We start from the raw sequence: 23,358 nt of genomic DNA, 5'->3' as shown, positions 1-23,358 counted from the left end.
TTTTATATGTACTTTTCTCTCCCATTAGAATGTAAAGTCATTGGAGTTAAGGATTATTTATTTCATTCATTGTCTTATAATTTGCTAGCATTTAGAACACTTCCCATCACATTTTTGTTGCTTTTCTTCAGTCATTACAGTCATGTCTCTAGGCACTTAATTAAAATTTACTGATTGTTAGATGTGTATAAATATACACACACAAATATGTACATGTTTTACCCACAAGAACAGACTTTGGAATAATTTTAAAAAGAAATTTACTTATTCATATGACAAAATAGAAAGAGGGGGTGGCTCCCTTTCCCTGGATTCTGGAAGTTTTAAATTACATAGGATTTTGATAAAGATATCTGCACACAAGTTACACACAAATCCTGCATTTAGGTAATTTCTCCAAGGGGGCAATTTGACAGCAAGGTAAGACTGAGATGGATATGAGTATATATAAGAAATTTAAGTGACATCAAAATAAAAAGGGACACTCCCCAAAACAAGCTTGGGTAGACGCAAAACAAGTTTTAGGTGTGATAACACAAAACAAGAATGTGTTTTGTATTTGATTCAGGACTTGAGGAGAACCCAATCCAAAATTCCTTGAAGTCTTCTCTAGTATTCCTGGAGAGTTATGGAGGTCAAGCTGAATTCTAGGTGCAAAGAATCTTTAATCACATAACATTGAATTTAAATAGTATAATAATCAGTTTTCCATACAATATAATCAAGCATTTTCCCTAGCAATACAAGCTACAGTGTAGTTTATATACTGTGCATGTGGATATATATTTATATGTGTGCACATGTAGATAACTACATATATATGTACATGCTTGCTGTTGTTCTTCATTCTTGAAGAGGACTATGACATCAGGGAGATGATGACAGGACATGCAAGTGAATTGGATTTAAGTGAAGGGCTGTACAAGGTCCCCTGTATCACTTTCTCCTCCAGAACTGTAATGTTCTCTTCTCTAAAGTATAGTTCTCTGAGAGCAGGTTTCTTGGGGAAATCTGATAATATTAACACATTTAATTAATTAATTACTACATTTTAGGCATTGTGGATCCAAACAAAAGCAAAAACAGTCCCTATCTTCAATGATTTTTCATTCTGATGGAGAAGGAAATAAATGTAAGTACATAGATGACAGAAAGAGAGGTAAATATATAAATAAATATAGATAAAGAAGGTAATCTCAGAGATTACTAGTACTAGAAGGTGGTATTGAAAAATATTCCTGTAGGTGAGATTTGAGCTGGGTTTTAAAGGAATCTAGGGAAACTAGTTTAGAGGCATAAATGAAGAAAAACATTTTAGAAATAAGAAAACTTTAGTACAAAGGAATAGAGAAGGAAAATGGAGAGTAAGAAAATGTGGCTGTATCACGAAATGCATGGGGTAGGGCAGAATAAAGTATAAAAAGGTAGAAAAGATAGGAAATGTCCATGTTGTGAAAAACTTTAAATACCAAACTGAAAACTTTATATTTGATCCTTGAGGTAACTGGGAATCATTTGAAATTTGAAGAGGGGCTGATATGGTCAGACCTATGTTTTAGGAAAACCATTTTGATTTGAAAATCAGTGTTGAGTACAGCATGAATTGCATTGGCTAGAGAGTCGTGCAGTGTCAGAAGATCTAGATGAAAGTTTTGAGGACCTTGTGTGGGTCTCCTTTGGAGAATTTGTGGATGAAACTGACAAAACTTGGATAGGATTCAAAGGTATTGAAGAGTTGTCATCTGCATAATTGGAAAGAGTACTCACAAAGATGAATCTGAAAATATGGTCGTATACATTCCACTGAACCATTTATTTAGACATTTAAAACAAGCATGCATGTGTATTTGTTTATAATCTTTCTATAATATTATAAATATAGACATATATTCTTACATTTTCTTGTTGTTCAATTGTGTTTGAATCTTCCTGACCCTATTTGAGGCTTTCTTGGTAAAGATACTGGAATGTTTTGTCATTTTCTTCTGAAATGAGATCAGATTTGAACTCAGGAAGCCAAAACCAGGCCCAACATTCTATTCACTTTGGAACATAATTGCTCTATATTGACAAATACATAATTGTAATGAGAAAAAAATAAGAAAAGTTTGTGGATATAGTCAGGCAAGGAAGGAGGAAAACCTGGATTTAAGGTATGCCAGCCGTGTGATCTTGGGCAAGTCACTGAACCTCTCCTATGCTATAATTTGTAGGGAAGGTGCAGACCCACACTAGAAGTGGAAATTGGTTCATTTGGGAGTTTACTGTACAGATTGGGTCTATTATCCCAACAATAATAATAGTTCATATTTACATAGTACTTTAAGACTTGCATATTATTTTTCATACATTATCTCATGTGATTATTATTTTAAAACTCAGAAGCCAATTTTTTTTACCTTACTTTATTTTTTTCTTTTATTATAGCTTTTTATTTACAAAACATATGCTTGGGTAATCTTTTTAACATTGATCCTTGTAAAATCTTCTGTTCCAAATTTTCCTTCCTTCCCCCCATCTTCTCCCCTGGATGGCAGATAGTCCAATACATGTTAAATGTGTTAAAATATATGTTAAATCCAATATATGTATACATATTTATATTTTGCTGCATAAGAAAAATTGGATCTAGAAAGAAAAAAAAAACCTGAGAAGGAAAACAAAAATGCAAGCAAACAATAACAGAAAGAGTGAAAAATGCTATGTTGTGGTCCACACTCAATTCCCATAATCCTCTCTCTGGGTGTAGATGGCTCTTTTCATTACTGAATAATTGGAACTGGTTTGAATCATTTCATTGTTGAAGACAGCTAAATCCATCAAAATTGATCATCATATAGTTTTGTTGTTATGGTGTATAATGATCTACCTGTTTTTCTCATTTCACTTAGCATCAGTTCATGTAAGTCTCTCCAATGCTCTCTGAAGTCAGTGCTGGTCATTTCTTACAGAACAACAATATTCCATAACATTCATATACCACAATTTATTCAGCCATTCTCCAATTGATGGACATCCATTCACCTTCCAGTTTGTAGCCACTACAAAAGGGGTTGCCACAAACACATTTGGGTCCCTTTCCCTCCTTTAAGATCTCTTTGGGATATAAGTCCAGTAATAATACTGTCAGAAGCCAAATTTTAAGGTGACATTTTGCTAACATACATTAATCACACAAATGATAGGGAGAGGAGTGCTCTTTATTTATTTTCTCTGTGCAAGGGAGGGTGTTAAACTTTAGCTAGATCATTTCTGGATCCATCATGAAAGGAATTTCTTTTAGGATTGTGTCCAATTAATTTGACACATTCAACAGCTCTACATAGATATTACATTCAACAGCTCTACATAGATATTACATTGTCTTTAACATTTACATAATTATTTTAAAGCTTTGCAACAAGAATATGAGCTGAAGATTTGTTCATTCGAAGTAATGTAATAAAAACATTGTCTCAAATCAGTCCTTGGGATGGGAAAGTGAAATCCTCAAGGATCAGCTTTGAGGTGACCTTCCAGAGATTGGTTGAATAACGTGTAGTTTGCCTGCATTTTAGCTGAGCTGAGGTTTTCCTGTAGGTAGGAGTTGTCTAAACGACTTTGCACGGAGTAAGTGTTGCATCTGGTGTCTTTGGTCACAGTAATCCCTTTCCTAATGGAAACCGTCCCCATTCTTTCCCCCTTTCCCTCTTCCCTCTTACCATGTGGGTATAACTAGGATGGACTAAGACTCCAGAAGAAAGCTAGATGCCAGTTGGAGGATGGAAACTGTTTTCCTATTCGAGGAGTCTAGACAGGAAGTGAAGAAATAGAAAAGTAAGGGGATGAGTGAATTGTTTTCTATTACCCACCTGGCCCAGGATTCTGCACAGGTGAAATTACATCTGTTGAGTAATTTCCAGCAGATTCAACAAGTTGCAGCATCGCTTCAGAACCAGATTCGTCCCACTACTTCTCCACAGCACCAAGAGTATATAAATAACACAGTCAGCCCTCCCAAAGCACCTTTCAGCAAGGTCGGAAGGAATTTAAAATCCCAAGGAGAAGGGGCAGCGAGAACATTGGCTGCCGTAATTGGTTTTGAAATGCTGCAGCTCTGAACTTCTGTTGGTCTTTGGTGCTCTCTTTTATACCTTAGGACTTCCAGATCACTTAGGAGATTCTCCCACCCCTCTTTCCAAGCTCCTTGAAAATCCTGCACAGGTTCCAGGGTTAGTGTGTCCAGATATAGGTGCGTGCGTGCGTGTGTGTGTGTCTTTGGGGCATCTCTTAAATTTTCCTGCAGCCCCCTTTCCATTTTCACGGGTCCTCTGCCTCACAACTGAGGCCCGGGAGAGTGAGTTTGTTGGGGGAAAGATACGGGGATACAGTGTAGAGAGATCACTCTGCTCGCATCATTCCTTAGAAGTGAAGTCTGTCCAGATCCTTGCAGAATAGTACCTGGTCCCCAAATTACTTATTTGCAGACGTGATTATTTTCTCCAAGAAAATGTAAGCGTCTCGAGGGCCGGTACTTTTTAGGGCTTTTTAGGGCTGTTCTCTCTACTGGGTCAGGGAAATAGTAGGCGCTTAATCCTTGCCAGTTGAATGAATGGGGGACAAAAGAAGGAATGAATGAAGTTGTGGAAAACTCTGTCAGTACCCTAAGGATTAGAAGACAGAGTTCTTCCAGGGAAACTGAGTCAGGCCAGAGGGAGAAAGAAGACTCCCATGCGGACATATGCCCTGTCTGTACGGCGTGTGTGTGTGTGTGTGTGTGTGTGTGTGTGTGTGTGTGTGTGTGTGTGAATAAATATTTTTCTAGGCTAGATGTAGCCATGATCTGTGTGAGATCGGTAGCTGCCGGGAGAGGACTGGACTGAAACCTGGATAAGGCAGCGGGCTGCGTGTGTGTGTGTGTGTGTGTGTGTGTGTGTGTGTGTGTGTGTGTGTGTGTGCGCGCGCGCGCGCGTGTGTGTGTGTGTGTGTGTGTGTGTGTGTGTATCGCTAGGTGTTGTTATTACACACTTCCTGTGGTATATTTATGACCGCGGCGGCGATTTCCGGTAGCCGATACGAGCCACTTTTCTGTCGGTGCCTTTCCTCCCCTGAGCAGTGAATATCCTTCTCCTCCTCTTTCTCTTTTTCCTTCCCTTCCTCCTCCTCTCCTCCTCCTCTCCCGCCTCCCCCCTCATTTCCAGCGGCCGCCCCGGCTGCCTCCTCCGTCTGTGCCCCCAGCGTCCCGGAGCCGCCCCAGCACAGGAGCCAGAGCCAGCGGCAGAGGCTACAGCTCCAGAGCCCGGGCTGGGGCAGCGGGGCCGGCCACTGGGTCCCAGCGGAGGTGGAGGGGGGAGGAGGTGGAGGAGAGGCAGCTCACCCATCCCTCCCTCCCTCTCTCCTCTCCCCTGCTCTTCTGCCTGCGGTCCTCACCCCCAAAGACCTTTCTCCTTTCCTGTCTCTCTCTTACACGCGCACGCACGCAAACATATCCCTGTCCCTCCACGTTCACCCTCGCTATCCCGGGGTATTCCCCAGCGCCACCCGCTCCGGCCAACCTCCCTCTCGTTTTGGCCCCACACTCCCCTTCCTGCATTCCTATGGACAAACACCTGCAGGTAGGTGAATCCTCCCGGTAGAAAAGGGGAAGAGGGCCGATTAATGTGTGTGAAGGATAAACACGGTGGCTACTGTGGGGATAACCTCCCTTAGGAGAGAAGTGAGTGCGTCCGTGTGCTCTTTGTGTGGAATAGGTAAGAGATGGGCTGGCTGGAGCTGACTGGGACATGGGGGTGGCTGGAGAGAATGGGGGTTGTGTTGTTCTCTCCCTCTTCTGGGTCCTGCCCCTTCCCGCGGGTTGTGGGTGTTTAAATAAATGGGCTGAACCCTCCTATTGTCTCCGGTTCCTCCGGCTAGAGGTTAGGGTACGAAGGAGAGCCTTTCCACTGCAGGTTGACGCTGAATAGGGTTTGGAAGATTGGAAGTTGAAGACCCCAGGAGAGGAAGGATCCAGAGTGAGAGTTGTTGTGGAGAGGGTATACCTGGGAATCTGGACACCTTTTTTTCAAAGGGATACTCCCAGTATTAATCCAGTACTACTTCCCTCCAAGGCACTAAAACAAATGTGTGTGTGTGTGTGTGTGTGTGTGTGTGTGTGTGTGTGTGTGTGTGTTTTGCTTTCCTACTCTTTCTCCTCCAACTGGAAGGGAGGGGAGGAGAGTATTATCCCTCTTGTTGCCTTCTAGTTTTTCCAAAGCTGTAATTCTGTCGGAGATGAAAACCGTTCTGGCCTGGTTGTTTGGACTAGTTTGTGTGTGTGTGTGTGTGTGTGTACGTGTGTGTGTGTGTACGTGTGTGTGTGTGTGTGTGTGTGTTGGGGGTAAATGCTGAGGTGTGTTTGGGGTGCGTCCGTTTGTAAGTATGTGTGTCTCTTCCTTGCCGTATTTATTGTTTCTAACGGAGGAGGAAAGGAAGGAGGAGGACGAAGAGGAGGAGGACGCTGTTTTCCCCCTTTATCTGAGGCTGCGCATAGTGACTTCTGTTTGATATCAAATTCATCAAGAAATGCATTCCCCTGGGCAGAATGAGGTTGGTTGACAGAAATCAAACCAAATATGCAAGAATTGATTTCAGGTTATTTTGGTTTCCCGAGAATGAAAATAGCTATGATTTTTAATTTGTCTTTTTAAAAAGTAAAACAGTTTGTTTTTGAAAAGCATAGCAATAAAGTTTTGCTTTTCTCTTAGTCCCATTAGGATAAGCAAAATAACTTCCACCTTTTAAATAAACCATTTATTTAAACAGTCCACTTAGATACAAGAGGCAGGAATGTATAGAGTTTAGGCCTTAATATCAGAAACTGAGTTCAACTCTCATCTGTCACATACTGACTTTTGTGACCTCGAGCAAATCCATTAACCTCTTGGCAGCTAAAGCTACTTTTTTTTTTTCCTTTTTAAAGGATTTTAAATTGCTACATGTTCTAAATGGGTCAGAATTTTCTTCACTTGGAACTCATACTAATGAAAATACAAGTCCAGAGTGTATCTAAAGATATTTTGAATTTTATTCCTTTTTTCTTCCATCCAACTCATTCTTTCTCCTGGTATCATTTTCTTTTTACATGAATCTACATAGTAAATTCTTAATAAATATTATTGACTCTTCACAATAATGCCTCAAGCTATACAATATTTTAAGATTTATAAAATCTTCCATTTCTCTCACAACACCCTGTAGGTAACGCAAGCTGATATTATTTTCACTTATGAGTGAAACAGAGGCCTGGTTAAGTGACTTGCCAGTTGTCCACATGGCTAGGAGAATCAGCATTAGAGCTCAGGTCTCTGAATTTTATATCTCTAGTACTTTCTACTACATCATATGAACACTAGCTGTTGGGATAACTATAGGTCATAATCTTTTTTTTTTTTTTTAAATATGCTTAAAGTAATGATTAAGTATTTAGTTTTAACAGCAAGACAATTGTCCTATGAACTATTGCAAAGATGTGCTTGTAGGATATTCAGAGTAATGCATTAAATTGCATTTAAAAATTCAGGCTTTAAAATACTTCTATAGTCTTTATCAGTACTTGAATCTCTCCACTTCTGGAGCTTAAGATAAAGTTCTCCAGTAATAGAAGAATTGGTGTTGACTAAGTATTAAGCCTGTTAGTTAAGCCTAAAAAATTCGGTAAATTATTTTGTTTTATTTTTTGTAAAATAAGCTCACAATGTATAATTGTAATTTTAATTGCCATATGCAAAACTGAGAGGGTTTTCCACTAAGCCATAAGACTCTAGAGTTGGAGGTGCAGAAAAAATGTTTTTAAATGGAACAATATTCTTTACATTTTCAGAAATGTTATTGTTTGTAATTTAAATGCATTCTACTTTAGTAACTAATGAAAGTTGAGCTATTCAGAAAAATGATTGTTCTGAATTTCAAAAATAGTAATCTAAACAGATCTGTTATCAGAGATAAAATTGCTAACTTTTTGTTGTCCTCCTATTTGTTAATAGTGATCCTGAAACATTACATTAACAATCACATGCTTAAAATAATATTAACAATAGTTAGCACTTATATAGCATTTACCATATACCAGGCATTATTCTAAGCCTTTTGCAATTATTATTTGATCCTCACAGCAACCTTAGAAAGTATATGCTACCCCCCATTTTATAGAGGGGAAAATTGAAGCAATCAGGTTAGATGTTTGAATTCTTGTCTTCCTGGATTCCTAGCCCAGGGCTCTATCTCCTGGGCCACCTAGTTGCTAGTGTGATACAAAAAAAAGTTGTACTTTTTTGTGGTAGAATCATGTTTTTAGATTTTTTTTTATTAATGCTTTTCAAAAATTACCATTATTTCCTAAATAGAATTCCTCTCACAATAAAATAGAAAGGCATAATGAGTCATATACTAGATTTGATGTCAGGAAGACCTGGATTCAAATCCTGTCTCTGAAATTTTATTAGCTGTATGATCAAACAGCTGTGCTTCAAGTTTGTCATCTGAAAATGGAAGAAAATGACTGTTGTTCCTACTTCAAAGAGTTATGATAGGGCTTAAATGAGATAATGTATATCAAATGCTTTATAAACTTTGTAGCACCATATAAATGTTAACAATTGTTACACTGTTAGAGTTAAGCAAAACAATTGATACATTGATTATGTGGGAGATGTAGGCCTCATTCCATCCCAGTTCTCACTATATCTCTTCTGAAAGGAGAGAGATATATTTCATTAACAGATCTCTGGAGTCACAAATTTGTCCTTTCATTCTTTTCAGTCCTGATGTCTTTTAGAATTGTTTTCACTGGTTCGAATTATTTTGGTCATTTCAGTTCTTAAAAGTCTTTTTAAGTTTCTCGAAATCCTTCATATTCAATATTTCTTAAAGGTAATAGTCTGACCATATTCATGTATTACAATAAATAGGCACCCATCTCATTTCCAGTTTGCCACTGCAAAAGTATAGCAATACTTTCTGTCATTGATTTCCTTAGGAGTATACATCCCATAATAGAATAATTTGAAAAACTCAAAATAATTTCAAGATTCTTTAAATTAACTTATTTAAAGGTACGATGTAAAAATAGCCATTATTGGTATTGAGGCCAGATATACCTCCCATTATATATTAATAAATTGATTTTATGGTTTATAAATGAGTGTCTTACACAGTACATGATCATCATTAGGGGAACTGACAAAGGTAAGTTTCTAAAATATTCTACCGATCATGGTGGGTGCTCCATTCCTGCCACCATAACTAAAGTAGCACAAATTTTTAGTAGATCTTACTCTCTTTTTTCCCCTTCTTTCTTTTCTTCCTTCCTTTCTTCTTCTATTTCTTATTTTTTGTTAAGTTTTATCACATCAAATGAATATCATTCTACTTTAGCATTTAGGAGGATTGTTTTATAAATGTGAGAAAACTGGGACATATACAGTTATACTCATCACATTTTGTACTTTAGGACAATACAATTTGACTCAAAAGACAAATAACACAAGTACCTCTTTAGAGATGATGCCAGGGCTTATTAGTAGTTTTTAAAAATTCTCATCCCCAGGTGCATAAAAACCTCTAAAAATTCACGGGAACCTTCAAAGTTGATGACTGTTAAATCCAGTATATGTACAATAGAACTGGAAATTGCTTCCTTAATGAACTCTGGGTCAAAGTATCTTAAATCAACAGGCCCCACTACATTTGGATTGAAAGGAGTGAGTCACTTGTGGTATAAATTATCCTTGCTTATTGTGCTGAAGAAGACATGATTTTTTTTTTTATCTCAAGAAAGTATGCTTTGGCCCACAAGTCTTTTCTTTTGGTCCTTTTGGGGAAGGCCATGAAAGAGGTCACAGATTACCACTATTTTGCCTCCATGGATCTGGAGAGGCTTATGAAGAAATGTTCTCATATGTTTCAGAAACATCTGAGCTATAGGAACATGGCAAGTCACAGAACATCTCATAATACCACCAATCTACTGTTTAATCATTAACCTTATGATTTTCTCAATACTTCAGGAGCCAAATATTCAAGGGTGCTACAGAAAGTGGATGTGATTTCTTCTGACTCCCTTCTTTACAAAGCCCCAATCAGTCAACAAAATATGACCCTGGAAATCCAAGTGAATATTCTTAGGTTTCAGGTCTCTATAAATAATAGCTCTAGCCACATCAGCAGCACAAAATTGAGCTCTAGGTTTCAGGAAACAGTGTGGCAAGTGTAAGAAGAATTCTCCTCATAGAAAGGAGTAACAGAGGACCACCAGAAAAGAGTGTATCACATTCTTTAGGAGTACATTGTGCTTTGCCATGATATGATTTTGCTCTTTCTTTTTCAAGATGGATTTCTTCTGTAAAACAGCATAAAATCTCCCAACAGATTTGCATTTGCTCAAGAGAAAATTTCCATATCTCCCTTTACCAAATATTTTCAGGATGTTAAAGTCTGTTGGTCTGACATTTGGATTTTCTGAAGGTCCCAAGTTGTTCTTTCCATTGGGTGTTGAGTTCTGACAGATAGGACTTGTAGAAGGATCCATTGTAATACAACAAATCTGTCAAGATTATAGGCTCAAGATCTTCAGAATTCCCTGCCTGCCCTTCTCTAGCTCTTTTGGTCTGTAAGTTCTTGCTTCTGAGAAGGGACAATCAACCAACTTCATAAATTGTACTTAAAGAGAAGACTTTTTTTTTTCTTTTACATCTAAAAATTTATTTGCAACACAGAAGTCCAAATAGGGTATATTATTTGATCTGACTACATTACCTGACTTCTGCTTAGATATCCAGAAGGAAGGTAGACAATGGAATTTGCTAAAGACTTAATATAAATCTTTGCAATAAGACTTAAAACTCCCCAAGTTCCTTCTAGTGGCAAATACTGAAGCACATTTTCTTCTTACTCTTTATTCTTTCAACCTAGGTTTCTCAGTTTATCAGCTCTTTGAAATATATTGAGAAACTTGTACACAATAATGATAAAAAGATTTAACAGATATTTTGTAATCTCAATAGTAACAGAATCTGCTCTGAACGGAAGATGCATCAGCATGCAAAGTAATATTTGAAATATAAGAAATCTTTTGAAATTATTAATCCTTATTTGGCCTTACTAAGCACCTTGATGGTGTCATACAAACCACATTTGGTTTTCCTAAATCTAATTAGCTAATTTAAAAGTGTTATCATATGCATTATTATGAAACAACTCTCATGGCACCTTTTTGTCTTTTGATTTCCCTTGACCAGCTGCTGTTTGTTAATTCAGAATGTAATTATTTCTCTTTGAGTTTGAAATTATTTTTTCTGCCCCTTTTTAATCATATGAAAAATAAGTACTGTTCCCAGTAATCTATGGGGTTTGTACAATGAGATTTTGTTTAATGTCTGAGTTTATGGTATATTAACTACACAGTGGCTGACTTTTTGGGAACAGTAATGATGGCCATACTTACTAAGCTTTAAAATCAGTTGATTTTGTTGGCATCTTTAATATTTGATAAATGATCAATGCAGCATCGTTAAATCCAATTTAAAATGTCTACTTCATGTTAACTGGATACTTTAAACAATTAGCATTGCTGTTAATTTAAGCAAATAAAAAGTTAGAGGATAGTGTGGTATTTTCTTCATAGGGATTATAACTTAGGGACTTCGTTTCCTCCCCCCTCCCCCATTATTCTATACATGAGTATGACTTAACTAGGAAAGATGCCCTCAAAGGTTCCTATTGTCCTGAATCTGAGAAGAGTGGGCACCTCCATTGTGATCTTTATTACAGTGGTTTAAGGAGAGTGTAGCACTTAAACAATTGCTCTGAAATGATTCATATAAGAAATACAGAGTTCAGTCTTGGATTAGTATTCAGCTACCAGATGTGTGAATTGGCTTCAGAGAAGTGTTTCCTCTTAAATATTGTCATTTTGTTGGCCTCCCCCCCACCCTGCCTTTTTAAAAAATAAAATAGAAGAGCTGAAGGCTGGAGAGCAGCCATTTATTTTAAACAGATTTTTTTTTTGACAGTTCATGTTTGTAAAGAAACCTGTTTGAAATATTTACATAATACAGAAAAGTCTGTGATGACTGGAAGTTTTTTCCATTAAAAAAAATCCATAGGCCTATAGAGATTAATTTTCATACAGGTACTTCTTGACCTTGGTTCTGATTTGTTGATTTATGACCTTTCTTTAGTAGCATGATTGGAAAACTCTTTTGCAAGATTGAAATCAAAATCTACAATCTACCAATGCTCTAGTTGGTTTCCTAGGTAACAAATCTTCTGCAGAAATTTCATAATGAGGCCCTGAGTTGGTTAGTTATAGTGAAAATTTGGTGCTTTGATAAGGCTGAGTATCCAATTTAAAAAAGAGGTCAAGAAATGAAAAGGATTGAAAAATGTACATTTTACAGTATTTAAATCTGATGTGCAGGAAGTTTAGCATAAGTGTATCTGAGAAAGGAAAAATATAGAAATGTTCAAGTCATTTAGTTTGAAAAGTGTATTTAAGCAACTAGGAAAAATACTTTCTCTAATACATTAACAATCTTTCTATTAACATGGAAGATCATAGAATTTGAGCTAGAAGGGATCTTAGAGGTCATTTAGTCCATCTTCTTTTATGCCTTCCCCTCCCCTCAGTGGTATTGCTTAAGATATTCTTAGAGACATTCCAGGTTTCCTAGCATTTTACAATCTTCTTAAAAGGAGCAAACCAATCTGCTTATTGTAGTACTTGTGATACACTGATAACACTCCTCATGATTTATGAAAAATCACATTTTAACCCTACCGTTCTCATAAAGGAGCTTGTTTTCCAAGTATTCTGTTAATTGACATTATCATTCTGTGGTGACCCTGCTACAATTGTAGCAATATGTTACTATCCTTATTGATGACATATTGTCCAAAGTGTTCTCTCCTATGTAAGGACCAGTTTTTGCAGTAGTGAACAATTCCTTGGCCTTGTTTTGTTGATTTTCCTCCAACTCTGCTTGAATATATTTCTTGATGCCATAGAATTTCTATTAAAGGCAGAAGGGTACTGCTGGTCCAGGAATCAGGATGATTTGAATTCAGATTTTGCTTCATACACTTCCTAGGTGGGCAAATCACTTAACCCCTGTCTCAGTTTTGTCATCCATGAAATGGGGAGAATAGCGCTTATCTTGCAAGATTGTTGTGAGCATGAGGTGAAATAAATTTGATAATATGTTTTGCAAACATTAAACAGTTTATGAATGTGAGCTATTTTTATGTTCAACTTTAGTTTTGTTTCAGTTTGATCAACATTTATTTGATGCCTACAACATGCAAAGGCATTGTGCTAGGTTCTGGGAACACAGATGAACAGGGTTCCCTCCCTTTATGGATTAGCGGGTATATGAAGTGTACAAAAATAATTGAAACAATTAGAATAAAAGGTAAGTACAGTGGTAACATAATTGGAGAGACAAGGTAATTGAGTCATAGGAACAGGAAGGTAGCAGCTGTTGCCAAGAGCTCTAGTAAGTACAACAGCTTCTTTTACTAGGAGATAGCTTAAAGAAAGTAGATAAAATCAAGGAGTTTATTCCTCTGGATTGGTATTTAGGCTTCTCCATTACAGGGAAGAAAGAGGGAAAGTTGTCCAGGTAACCAGACAGACAATGCTAATTTACAAAGAGGTCTCACCTGCTTCTTTTGCTCTCCCTCTTATACAACCAGCTGTACAGCCAGTATAATGGACCAGCCCAAACACCTGCTCTGAAGTCTGGTTTTTATTTTCTACCTAAGATGGTGATAAACATAAGGAAAGACAAACAGAAAGAGGAGGGATTACTAGGGAGGGAACCAGGATGGAGTCATAGAGGAGAGTGGCACTAAAGTTTGCTCCTTGTAAAAAAGAAAACTTTTAACAGATAGACATACAGAAGGAATGTCTCCCAGGCATTCCCATAAATTCAAAGGAGGTGTACCATGTTCTTTTGATGCTTAATAAATGAATGTTGATTGATTAATTAAAAAATGCAAGGGTTGTAAAAAAAAGGCTTGAATATGATAGGAGAACAAGAGTGAAGAGATTAATTTGCTGGAATGCAGGGTGTATAAGTAAAAATAGTAGCAAATAAGAAAGGAGAGTTTGTTACAGCTAAATAGTGGAGGGCTTTATGCTCGGTTAGCGTGTTTGTATTTATTTATTAGGCAAAGGGAAGTCATTGAAAGTTTTTATGAATAACAATCATATCTCTGCATTAAAATGATTACTTTGGAAGCCATAGAAAAGATGGACTTGAGCAGGAAGAACAGAAAGTCATAATGATAATTCAGAGGAGAAGTAAATTAGACAGTCAGTCAATAAGCATTTATTAAGTACCTAATGTATGCTAGTATCTGAACAAGACAGAATCATTATTAGGAATTGAAAGAGGCAGATCAATGGAAGAGGTATAAAATTGACAAAGATAATAGTGATAATAATCTGCAACTTTGGAGCATTCTTAAAGATTGCAAAGTACTTTACAATGTTTTATATAGAGTTCATAGAAGGAGAGGTTGGTTGTGTGGTATATTAGATGAAGAACTGGCTTCCAATCCAGGAAGAATCTGTTTTGATTTGGTACCTATTGTCCATTTCAGTCTAGGTAAGTCATGGTAATCTCTTGGTGCTCCAGGCAACTGACTATAAAATAAAAGACTTAAGAAAATATAGACCTTCTTTGGCAGAGGAAGTTGCTTATCAAGAGCTCCCTCTCTATCAGTGAAATCATAGATCTGGCGTCTATCTTTTTGTATGCTTTATATAAAGAACATTACGTTTACAAAGCCATAGCTCAGCAAGGTAGGTATTTACCCATTTTATAAATGAGGAAATAGACTCATAGAGCTTAGGCAATTTACCTATAATATATAGTTGCCAAGTGTGAGAACTGAAACCCAAATTTCGCATATCAAACCTGTGTTCTTACTACTCCATGATCTTCCTGATCATTGATTAGATTGGGATAAATTGGGAGAGATGAGTAAAATGAAGAGAAGAGTTAAGGTATTGAAGCTGAGGGAAAATGATGGTGCCATCAGTTGTTAAAGAAATTAGGAAAAAGGACAAGTTTAAAGGGAAAGATGAGTTTAGTTTGTGCTATGTTGAGTTTGATGGATGAAACATTCAGATATTTAATGGACAATAGAAGCTGAAAGCCATCTGAAGATTGGAATTGCAAATATAAGTGTGGAGGCCACCTGAGTAGAGTAAATAAATGAAGCCATGGGTAGGGATGGGCAAAGGGACAGTTTACAGTGGAAGAAAAGAGAGAGTGAGCTGAAGACAGAGCCATCGGAGACATCCACCTTTAAGAAGTCAAGGAAAAATGATGAACCTAAAAATGATGACTATCGGTTAGGAAAACAAGAGGAGAATAGAGAAAAGCTAAGAAGGAAAGATGTTCAATAGTGATAAATTCTACAGAAAGGTTAAAAAACGATGATACCTAAGAAAAAGCCACATTGGAGTTGGCAGGAACATAGTGATAACAAATTGCTTAAAACATAGTATGGTGCATTGCATTCTCTGGAAAATCTTCAGGTAGAACATACATAATGGTGACATTCCAAATGTTTACCTTCTACCTGTGGTAAAGGAAGTTAGCAGGAAGTCAAAAGTTATAACACCTCTGGAGATTGTCAAGATGATACTAGAAAGTTTTTTTTTTTAATATATTTTTTAAATTTTATAATTATATATTTTTTGACAGTACATATGTATGAGTAATTTTTTTTATAACATTATCCCTTGTATTCATTTTTCCAAATTTTCCCCTCCCTCCCTCTATTCCCTCCCCTACATGACAGGCAACCCCAATACATTTTACATGTGTTACAGTATAACTAGATACAATATATGTGTGTAAATCCAATTTTCTTATTGCACTTTAAGCATTAGATTCCGAAGGTATAAGCAACCTGGGTAGAAAGACAGTAGTGCTAACAATTTACATTCATTTCCCAGTGTTCCTTCTCTGGGTATAGTTGTTTCTGTCCATCATTGATCAACTGGAAGTGGGTTGGATCTTCTTTATGTTGAAGATATCCACTTCCATCAGAATACATCTTCATACAGCATTGTTGTTGAAGTGTACAGCAATCTTCTGGTTCTGTTCATTTCACTCAGCAAGGACGATACTAGAAAGTTGTAGTCTTCTAAAAGTAGAGTTCTTTTCTAATATCCTATCATTCTCCATTTACTATAGTGCTCTTTAGTAGTACTCCAGTAATCTTTAGAATATAAACTCAACATTTTTAAAACTGATCTCCTGAATTCTTCCCTTTTCTTAATTTCCCTGTTACTATCCATGGCTCATAACCTAGGAATTGTCCTTGATTCCTTTCTCTCTCTCTCTCTCTCTCTCTCTCTCTCTCTCTCTCTCTCTCTCTCTCTCTCTCTCTCACTGATCCCTCCCCACTCATATCTAATCTATTGCCAAGGATTGTGGATTCTAGCTTTGCAACATCTCTCAAATATGTCCCCTTCTCTGACTGCCACTACCCTGATGAAGTCCATCCTTCCCTCCCTCCTGGACTATTGTAGTAGCTTGCTGGTTGGTCTGCTTGCCACAAGTCTTTCCCCATTCCAGTTCATTCTCCATTTAGTAGTCAAAATGATTTTCCTAAAGTGCAGGTCTGATTATGTCACTCTCCCTGCTTAGTAAACTTCAATATCTCTCTATTGATGAGGAGTAAATTGGGGTTCTAAGCCGAGATGGATCAGCTCTTCTCCTCCTGGGTCTGATTAACCTCTCCTTCCCCAAAGTAACCCAAGGGCAGGCTCGGTAGTGAATGAATTTGCTACTCAATGCTGTATCAAAACAAAGTCTTTATTGATAGTAAAGGGATAGACAGGCATTTGGCCTCCAGGAAGACCAAACTGCCTGGCAAGGGGATGCCAGTTGGTGGGTACAAGGCTGGTGTAGACTGAGTGTGAGGATTCCATTTTTTAGAACTTCCTTTTATACATAACTAGGGTCATCAAAACAATGTTTGCACAGAGATGTTACCCAAGAGGTTCTGGCGATATTTGTAAATAAGACAGGAATTTCTCTTAATCATTTGTATCTCAAATTATCTCCTTTTACCCCTCCGCTGACAAGAATTTCCTGTTAATTATTTTTATCTTGAACTATCTCTTTTTTTGAGCTTATCATCTATTACTTCCAGGATCAAATAGATCTTGTTTGAAGTCTCTGTTTGGCATTAAAACTCATAACCTGCCTTTCCCCTCCCACTTACCCAGTCTCTTCCATCTTATACGTTGTCATACATATGTTTAATGATACTATGACATTGACTTTCTTGCTCTTCCTCAAACAAGACATATTGCATTATCTCATTCCAAGAATTCTTGCCAATTATATGCCATGTCTGAAATTTCTCCCTCCTTCTTTCTGCCTCCTGGCTTCTTTCAAATCCCAGCTAAATTCCTCCCTTCCAAAGGAAGCCTTTCCTGATCCCTCTTAATGCCAGTACCTTCTTTCTGTAGATCATCTCCAATTTATACTGAATATAGACTGTATATAGTTATTTGCATGTTTTCTCTCCAATTAGATTGTCAATTTCTTGAGGTCAAGAACTGTTTTTTAACTTTCTTTACATTTCCAGGATTTAACACAGTCCCTGGAAAATCTGGAAGAAAAAAATTTCTTCAAATTTATTTATAGGTCATTGGTAATAGCTGATCTACTTTCATGCCCACTAGTGGTTAGTCTTTTTTTTTTTTTTCCTTCCCTTTTTTTTGCAAGACAATTAGGGTTAAGTGACTTGCCCAGAGCCACACAGCTAATAAGTGTAAAGTGTCTGAAGCTGAAGCTGAACTCAGGTTCTCCGGATTTCAGGGACTCTATCCACTGTGCCATCTAGCTGACCCTAGTGGTGAGCCATAAAAGATGATTGATATTGGATGCAATATATTCCACTAACTGGATTACTGACCAAAAAAAAAAAAAAAAGTCTCTTAGATGAACTCCCTGTTGCTAATTTCTTACCTGATGAGTGTATTTTACAGTTACCTTTATATTTTGTTGTTGTTTGGTCGTTTTCAGTTGTGCCTTACTTTTTATTACTCCATTTGAGGTTTTCTTGGCAAAGATACTGGAGGGATTTGTCATATCCTTTTCCAATCATTTTACAGATGAGGAAACCAAGGCAAACAGAATGAAATGGCTTGCCCAAGGCCACACAGTAAGTGTGAAAGCCAGCTTTGAATTCAGGAAATGGTCTTTCAGATCCAACATTCTATATGTTGCTCCATCTAACTAACCTAACTTGTGCTCAAACAAACAAACAAACAAACAAAAAACATAACTACTTTGCTTCAGAAGCTACAGTTTGTACCATTTTAAATGTATCTAATTAAGATCAAACTTTTTACTTTGGCCTTAAGAGTGGTATTTACCTTAATGATTTTACTTTGCCTTTTCTGTTGTTGACCAAATTTATTTATTTATTTGTTTGTTTATTTATTTATTTATTTGGGGGGGGGGGGAGTTCTGAGTAGCTACTGTTAATAAATAAGCCAACACATGATATGGACAAGCAGGAAAATTGAAGTTTATTTATTTCCTCAAGAGTATGACACATCCTACTGATAGTTGATAGAAACCTAATGTGATCATCTGGCAGGTGACATTTCTATAACAAAAAAAGATATGTTCCTTTGAGCAGTTTGTTTTGCATCATTCACAGAGCCAGTAAATGGGAAGCAGTTCTTATTGCAACAAAAGAGGAGGCTTAAATTATTACTGAGGAGAGATTTCATCCTTTTTAAGCATAATCATTTACACTAAACCAAAGAAAACAGTGCCTTCTTTATTTAGGCAACAGGATAAAGAAAAGGGGATAACTTCTTTGAACTATTAAAATCCTCTGAGTTCCCTTTTGTAAAAATGATTAGCAGGAAGAGAAATATTGAGACAGTTTATCTTAAGAGACCACTTTTAGCTCTTAAAATCTTCTTTCAACACTTATCTAGTTTTATCTTATATTTCCTAACTCTTAAGTACCTCCTACTTGTCAGACCAGACTCTTCTTTCTGAAAAGATCACACTTTTTCTCAGTGGTCCTCCTTAAAAATAAAAATCTGACTTTTTTTTTTTTTTTTCCCAAGGACCCTCTCAACTCATACTTCTAGGAAGCTTTTTTGCATATTGATTATTCCCCTTTGGGTATTTCCACTATGAATTCTTTGTAGCGTACATTTTGGAGTTCTTATGCATATGAATTTTCCTCTGATAAGATTATAATCTCCTTGAAGAAAGGAACTTTATTATATCTTTCTTTTTATTCCACAAGGTGGTAATATTTGAATTAAATCAGGTCTCTAAAATTATGTTTGAAACTCTGCTGAGGCAGCTATTTATTAGCTAGTGTGAAAATTATTAAAATAGATGGGTTAATTAATAATGTCAAAGTTGGTTTAAAATTGAGAGAAACTTCTGAATTGATTCTTTCAATTCAGATTAACTTTTTTGATAGACATGAACGAGTTATAAGTATTTTTTAGCGTCTGTGAATCTAGCATGGGTAATTTGCTGATCCTCAAGAGTGGAAGGATGATGATAAATGTTCTCATCTCATGATAAGACTTCCCTGTGCCTGATGAAATCACAGATTTGCTCCCCTCTTAAAAAGAAATTGTGATGCTATTAATAACTAAAAATATTTAATTACTTAATTAGGACTTTTAAGGTAAGGTTTGCATCTACGGTTTCATTTTATTTGGATGTGTAAATTTATTAAGATTTAATTGAAGGGGCAGTTAGGTGGCGCAGTGGATAGAGCACCAGCCTTGAATTCAGGAGGATCTGAGTTCAAATCTGGTCTCAGACACTTAACACTTCCTAGCTGTGTGACCCTGGGCAAGTCACTTAACCCCAGCCTCAGGGGGGGGAAAAAAAGATTTAATTGAAAACATACCTTGTCTCTTGGATCATTCTTCCCATTCTCTGTTTTAAATAACTTTTCTGCATCTTTAATTTTATCTCATTTCTTCTTGATTTGCATAAGTTTTTGAGTAGCAAGGTGAGAAAACTCCAAATGGGGAGTTGAACAGGACTGAACAGCAGCAACAAAAACTAGGTTTCATAGTAGCATCTTGACTTGCTTTTTATCTTTCATATCTGGAATGAATAAGCCTCAAGATAAAAAGTTATTGTGTTCCTAAATATGATTTTTAAAAAAATCTTTATTTTGGAATAAGTATTGTTTTTGGAGGGAAAAAATTATAAATTATAATGTGTCATTGAAAAAGTATGATTCAATTTCCAAAAGCAATATGTAGAAATATCCTTTAAAGCAATCTATTGCCTAAAATGAACTACATCTATAGCTCATCTAAGCTTCCAATGCATTTGGTAAAATACTATTATGGGGCAGTATTACTTTCTCTGGAAATAAGGTAATAAATAGGTGGCTAGCCAAATGATGGTTTCAGGAGTTTCTGTAAGGTGGTATTTGGTTGTATATTCAATTAATTAATAAATATTATGTGCTGACTGTGTATCAAGTATTTTATGCTAGACCCTGAGGGTTAAAAAAAAAAGAGGGTAATAATCTCTACCTTCATGGAGTTTACATTTTATCTAGGAAATAACATGTACATGTCTAAGTAAATACATAAATATATACAAGGTAAATTAAAGGAGGAAGAAGAGGCAGTTGCAATTAGGAGAGAAGGAAAATAGGAAAGGTTATTGTTATTTAGTCTTTTTTTTCAATTATGTCCTACTTTTTGTGGTCCCATTTGGGAGTTTTTGGGGCAAAAATCCTGAAATGGTTTGCCATTTCTTTCTTTAGTTCATTTTACAGATGACAAAACTGAGGCAAATAGATCTCACTCAGGGTCACCCAGCTAGTGTTTGAGGTCAGATTTGAATTTAACAAGATAAGTATTCTTAACTTCAGACTAAGCATTCTATCCATTTTGCTACCTAACTGCTGTGTATATATATATATATTTGTGTGTGTGTGTGTGTGTGTGTGCGTGCGCACGCACACGTACATATGTGGTATATGTGGCAAAACCTAGAGAAATGAAAAAAATTGTAAGAAAGCCTACTAAGTTCAAAATGTGGTAAAAATAGGGGTTTCTATTTTATTTAGAATATTCAGCCCATCCTAAGGGTCCCTTATATTTTTATAAGTATTTTTGTATTTTGTTTGTAAGTATTTTGAAAACACATAAGTTTTTATTATTTTGTTCTTGAAGAAATCTGAATGCTAGTTGGATCAAATTTTGTTCTTTCTCCTCTCTCATGCTTTAAATATTTGAAAATTCAGGTTCTTTCTCTCTACTACAATATCTTTCCCAAGAAAATCCCTTGGATAGTATGGTCTACAAGGTCATGATATGACTGAACTACAATAGTACACATAGTACAATAGTACAATAGTACACATACACACGTATACATATGAGTATATATGTGTGTTGTGTGTGTGTTTACATATATATAGTGATACATTCAAATATGGGCATCCCCATCTAGGATTTAACTTGCTTCTAAAGCCAGTTATTATAACATGGGGTTTTCTATGACCAGGATTTATTTTGAAAAGAATATGATAATTGTGCCTGATCATTAATTTTTATAATAAAGCACTATCAGAATTTAGATGAATAAGTTGTTTTGCCTTAGACTTTGTACTGAGATGAATGGTAATATCTTTAAAAAAGCACCTTTACCACAGAATGAACATTTTTAAAAAAGTTTAAATTTCATTAACAAAGCACAGTTAATATTTTAACTAGTGGGATTTAGAGACATTACATCTGGAAAGGAAAACATAGACTTAAGAAATACAATCAAAGCAATCAGAGAGATTGCTTTTCTGAATCTAGAGACGCTATCCACTAATGTTCTCTTTTTCATTCCCAGGCTTGTGCCAGTTTATTAGACTAAGCCCAGCTAATGCTGATAGAATCTAGAAATGAAAGGGAAATAAGAGATAATTTAGTCTTACTTAAAGAAGACAAGTCAGGGAAGTTAAATGATTTGACCAAGATCATACAACTACCAAATGACAGAGCCAAGACTTGAAAGTTGATGCTCTGAATTCAAATTACAGCATGCTGAATCATGCATCTGAAATCTTAGGGGAATCTATATAATGTTTTTAGTCATTAGAAGGTTGAAAATTCAACCCTGATCCTATCAGATTGAGCTTATATTAACTGTGCATTTTTGTTAGCATTAAAAATTAAGTATTTCTTTGAGCTTTAGATAGTTATTTTAGTCAAACATTTGTCTGACATTTGTGAACATATTTGATTGGTGTTTTCTAAAAGGTATAATGAGGTAACTCCACTTATATCTATCTATTTGGATATCAGTCAAAGTTGCCATACCTGAATATAATACTTATATTACATTAATCTGCCTGCATTGTGTTGCTTTTGATAATTACACTCTAGTAAGTGACATTTTTCTCCTTGATGACTGTTCCTTAATGGCTTTAAATAAGCATTAATATAGTGAGCATCTGTGTTTCCAATGGAAAATTACTGTTTTGAGGATGGTAAGAGAGAGCATGAATATTCCTCTGGTATTTTTCCATCAGAAATCTACTTCATTGGTTGAATCTCATAAATGCATTGGTAGTATGCACTTGGTTAAATAATTCACTCTGAAGCGTAGCCCACTCAGATCAGGTCATGGAAAAGTAAACCCTGACTACTAGTGCATTCACAAAGGCTGTCTGGCAAGGAAAAATTAAAAAGCCTAAGTTCTTTTCCTCATCTCTATTGGAATAATGAGGCAGAATTCATTATGTCAAGCCCTGCAAAGAAGTGTATGCTAAAGCTGCTACATATGATGAAGGCACATTGTTGGAACCAAGAAAAAAGATAATTTGCATGGAAGATGGTTATTCAACAGGGCCTTAATTTACAAGAAACATTCCACAATTTAATTGAGCACTTTTAAATACACTGCATCTGCTTTAATAGGCTGCATTTGCTACTTGCATATGTATAGTGTCATCAGGGTTGTTAAAATTTGATTCAGTCTAGCTAAAAGCCGAGGTGAAATAACAGCTCAAAGCCATGTCATAAAGATATACATTATTAAACGTCTGAGAGTTGTTTTGGACATCAAACAGTTTCCCGTTGGCTGGTTAATACCATACAGCAGACTGTCTCTTATTTTTCCCTCTTTCCTATCAGATTCCCCAAGCCATTTTCTCTCTGATATTTGGCCTTGCTAGCCACTAGTTAAACTGTACTGCTATATTTGCTCAATTCAAATTTTTATAAGCAACTCAGCTGCGCGTCACTTATGCTAAATGAACAAACGTAGCCTTCATCTATAGTCAATAAGGGAGCTAAATTCA

At 36.2% G+C, this 23,358-nt stretch overlaps 1 protein-coding gene and 1 pseudogene across 3 annotated transcripts in view; one reads left to right on the top strand and one right to left on the bottom strand.

Moving 5' to 3' along the window:
• Positions 1–5,025: 5,025 nt before the first annotated feature.
• Positions 5,026–23,358, top strand: part of KIAA1958 (KIAA1958 ortholog) — a 234,019-nt gene continuing 215,686 nt past the window's right edge. For all 3 annotated transcript variants that reach the window (XM_074280865.1, XM_074280866.1, XM_074280863.1), the window contains exon 1: positions 5,026–5,594. The gene's annotated coding sequence lies outside the window, so the exon portion shown is untranslated. The remainder of the gene's footprint in view (positions 5,595–23,358) is intronic.
• LOC141550472 (serine/threonine-protein kinase Sgk2-like) lies at positions 9,894–10,543 on the bottom strand (annotated as a pseudogene).

This window comes from Sminthopsis crassicaudata, chromosome 1 (assembly GCF_048593235.1).
Source record: "Sminthopsis crassicaudata isolate SCR6 chromosome 1, ASM4859323v1, whole genome shotgun sequence".
NCBI classification, from domain to species: Eukaryota; Metazoa; Chordata; class Mammalia; order Dasyuromorphia; family Dasyuridae; genus Sminthopsis; species Sminthopsis crassicaudata.
Note: the sequence above shows the minus strand (reverse complement) of the source record. Positions and strands in the feature narration are given on the sequence as shown.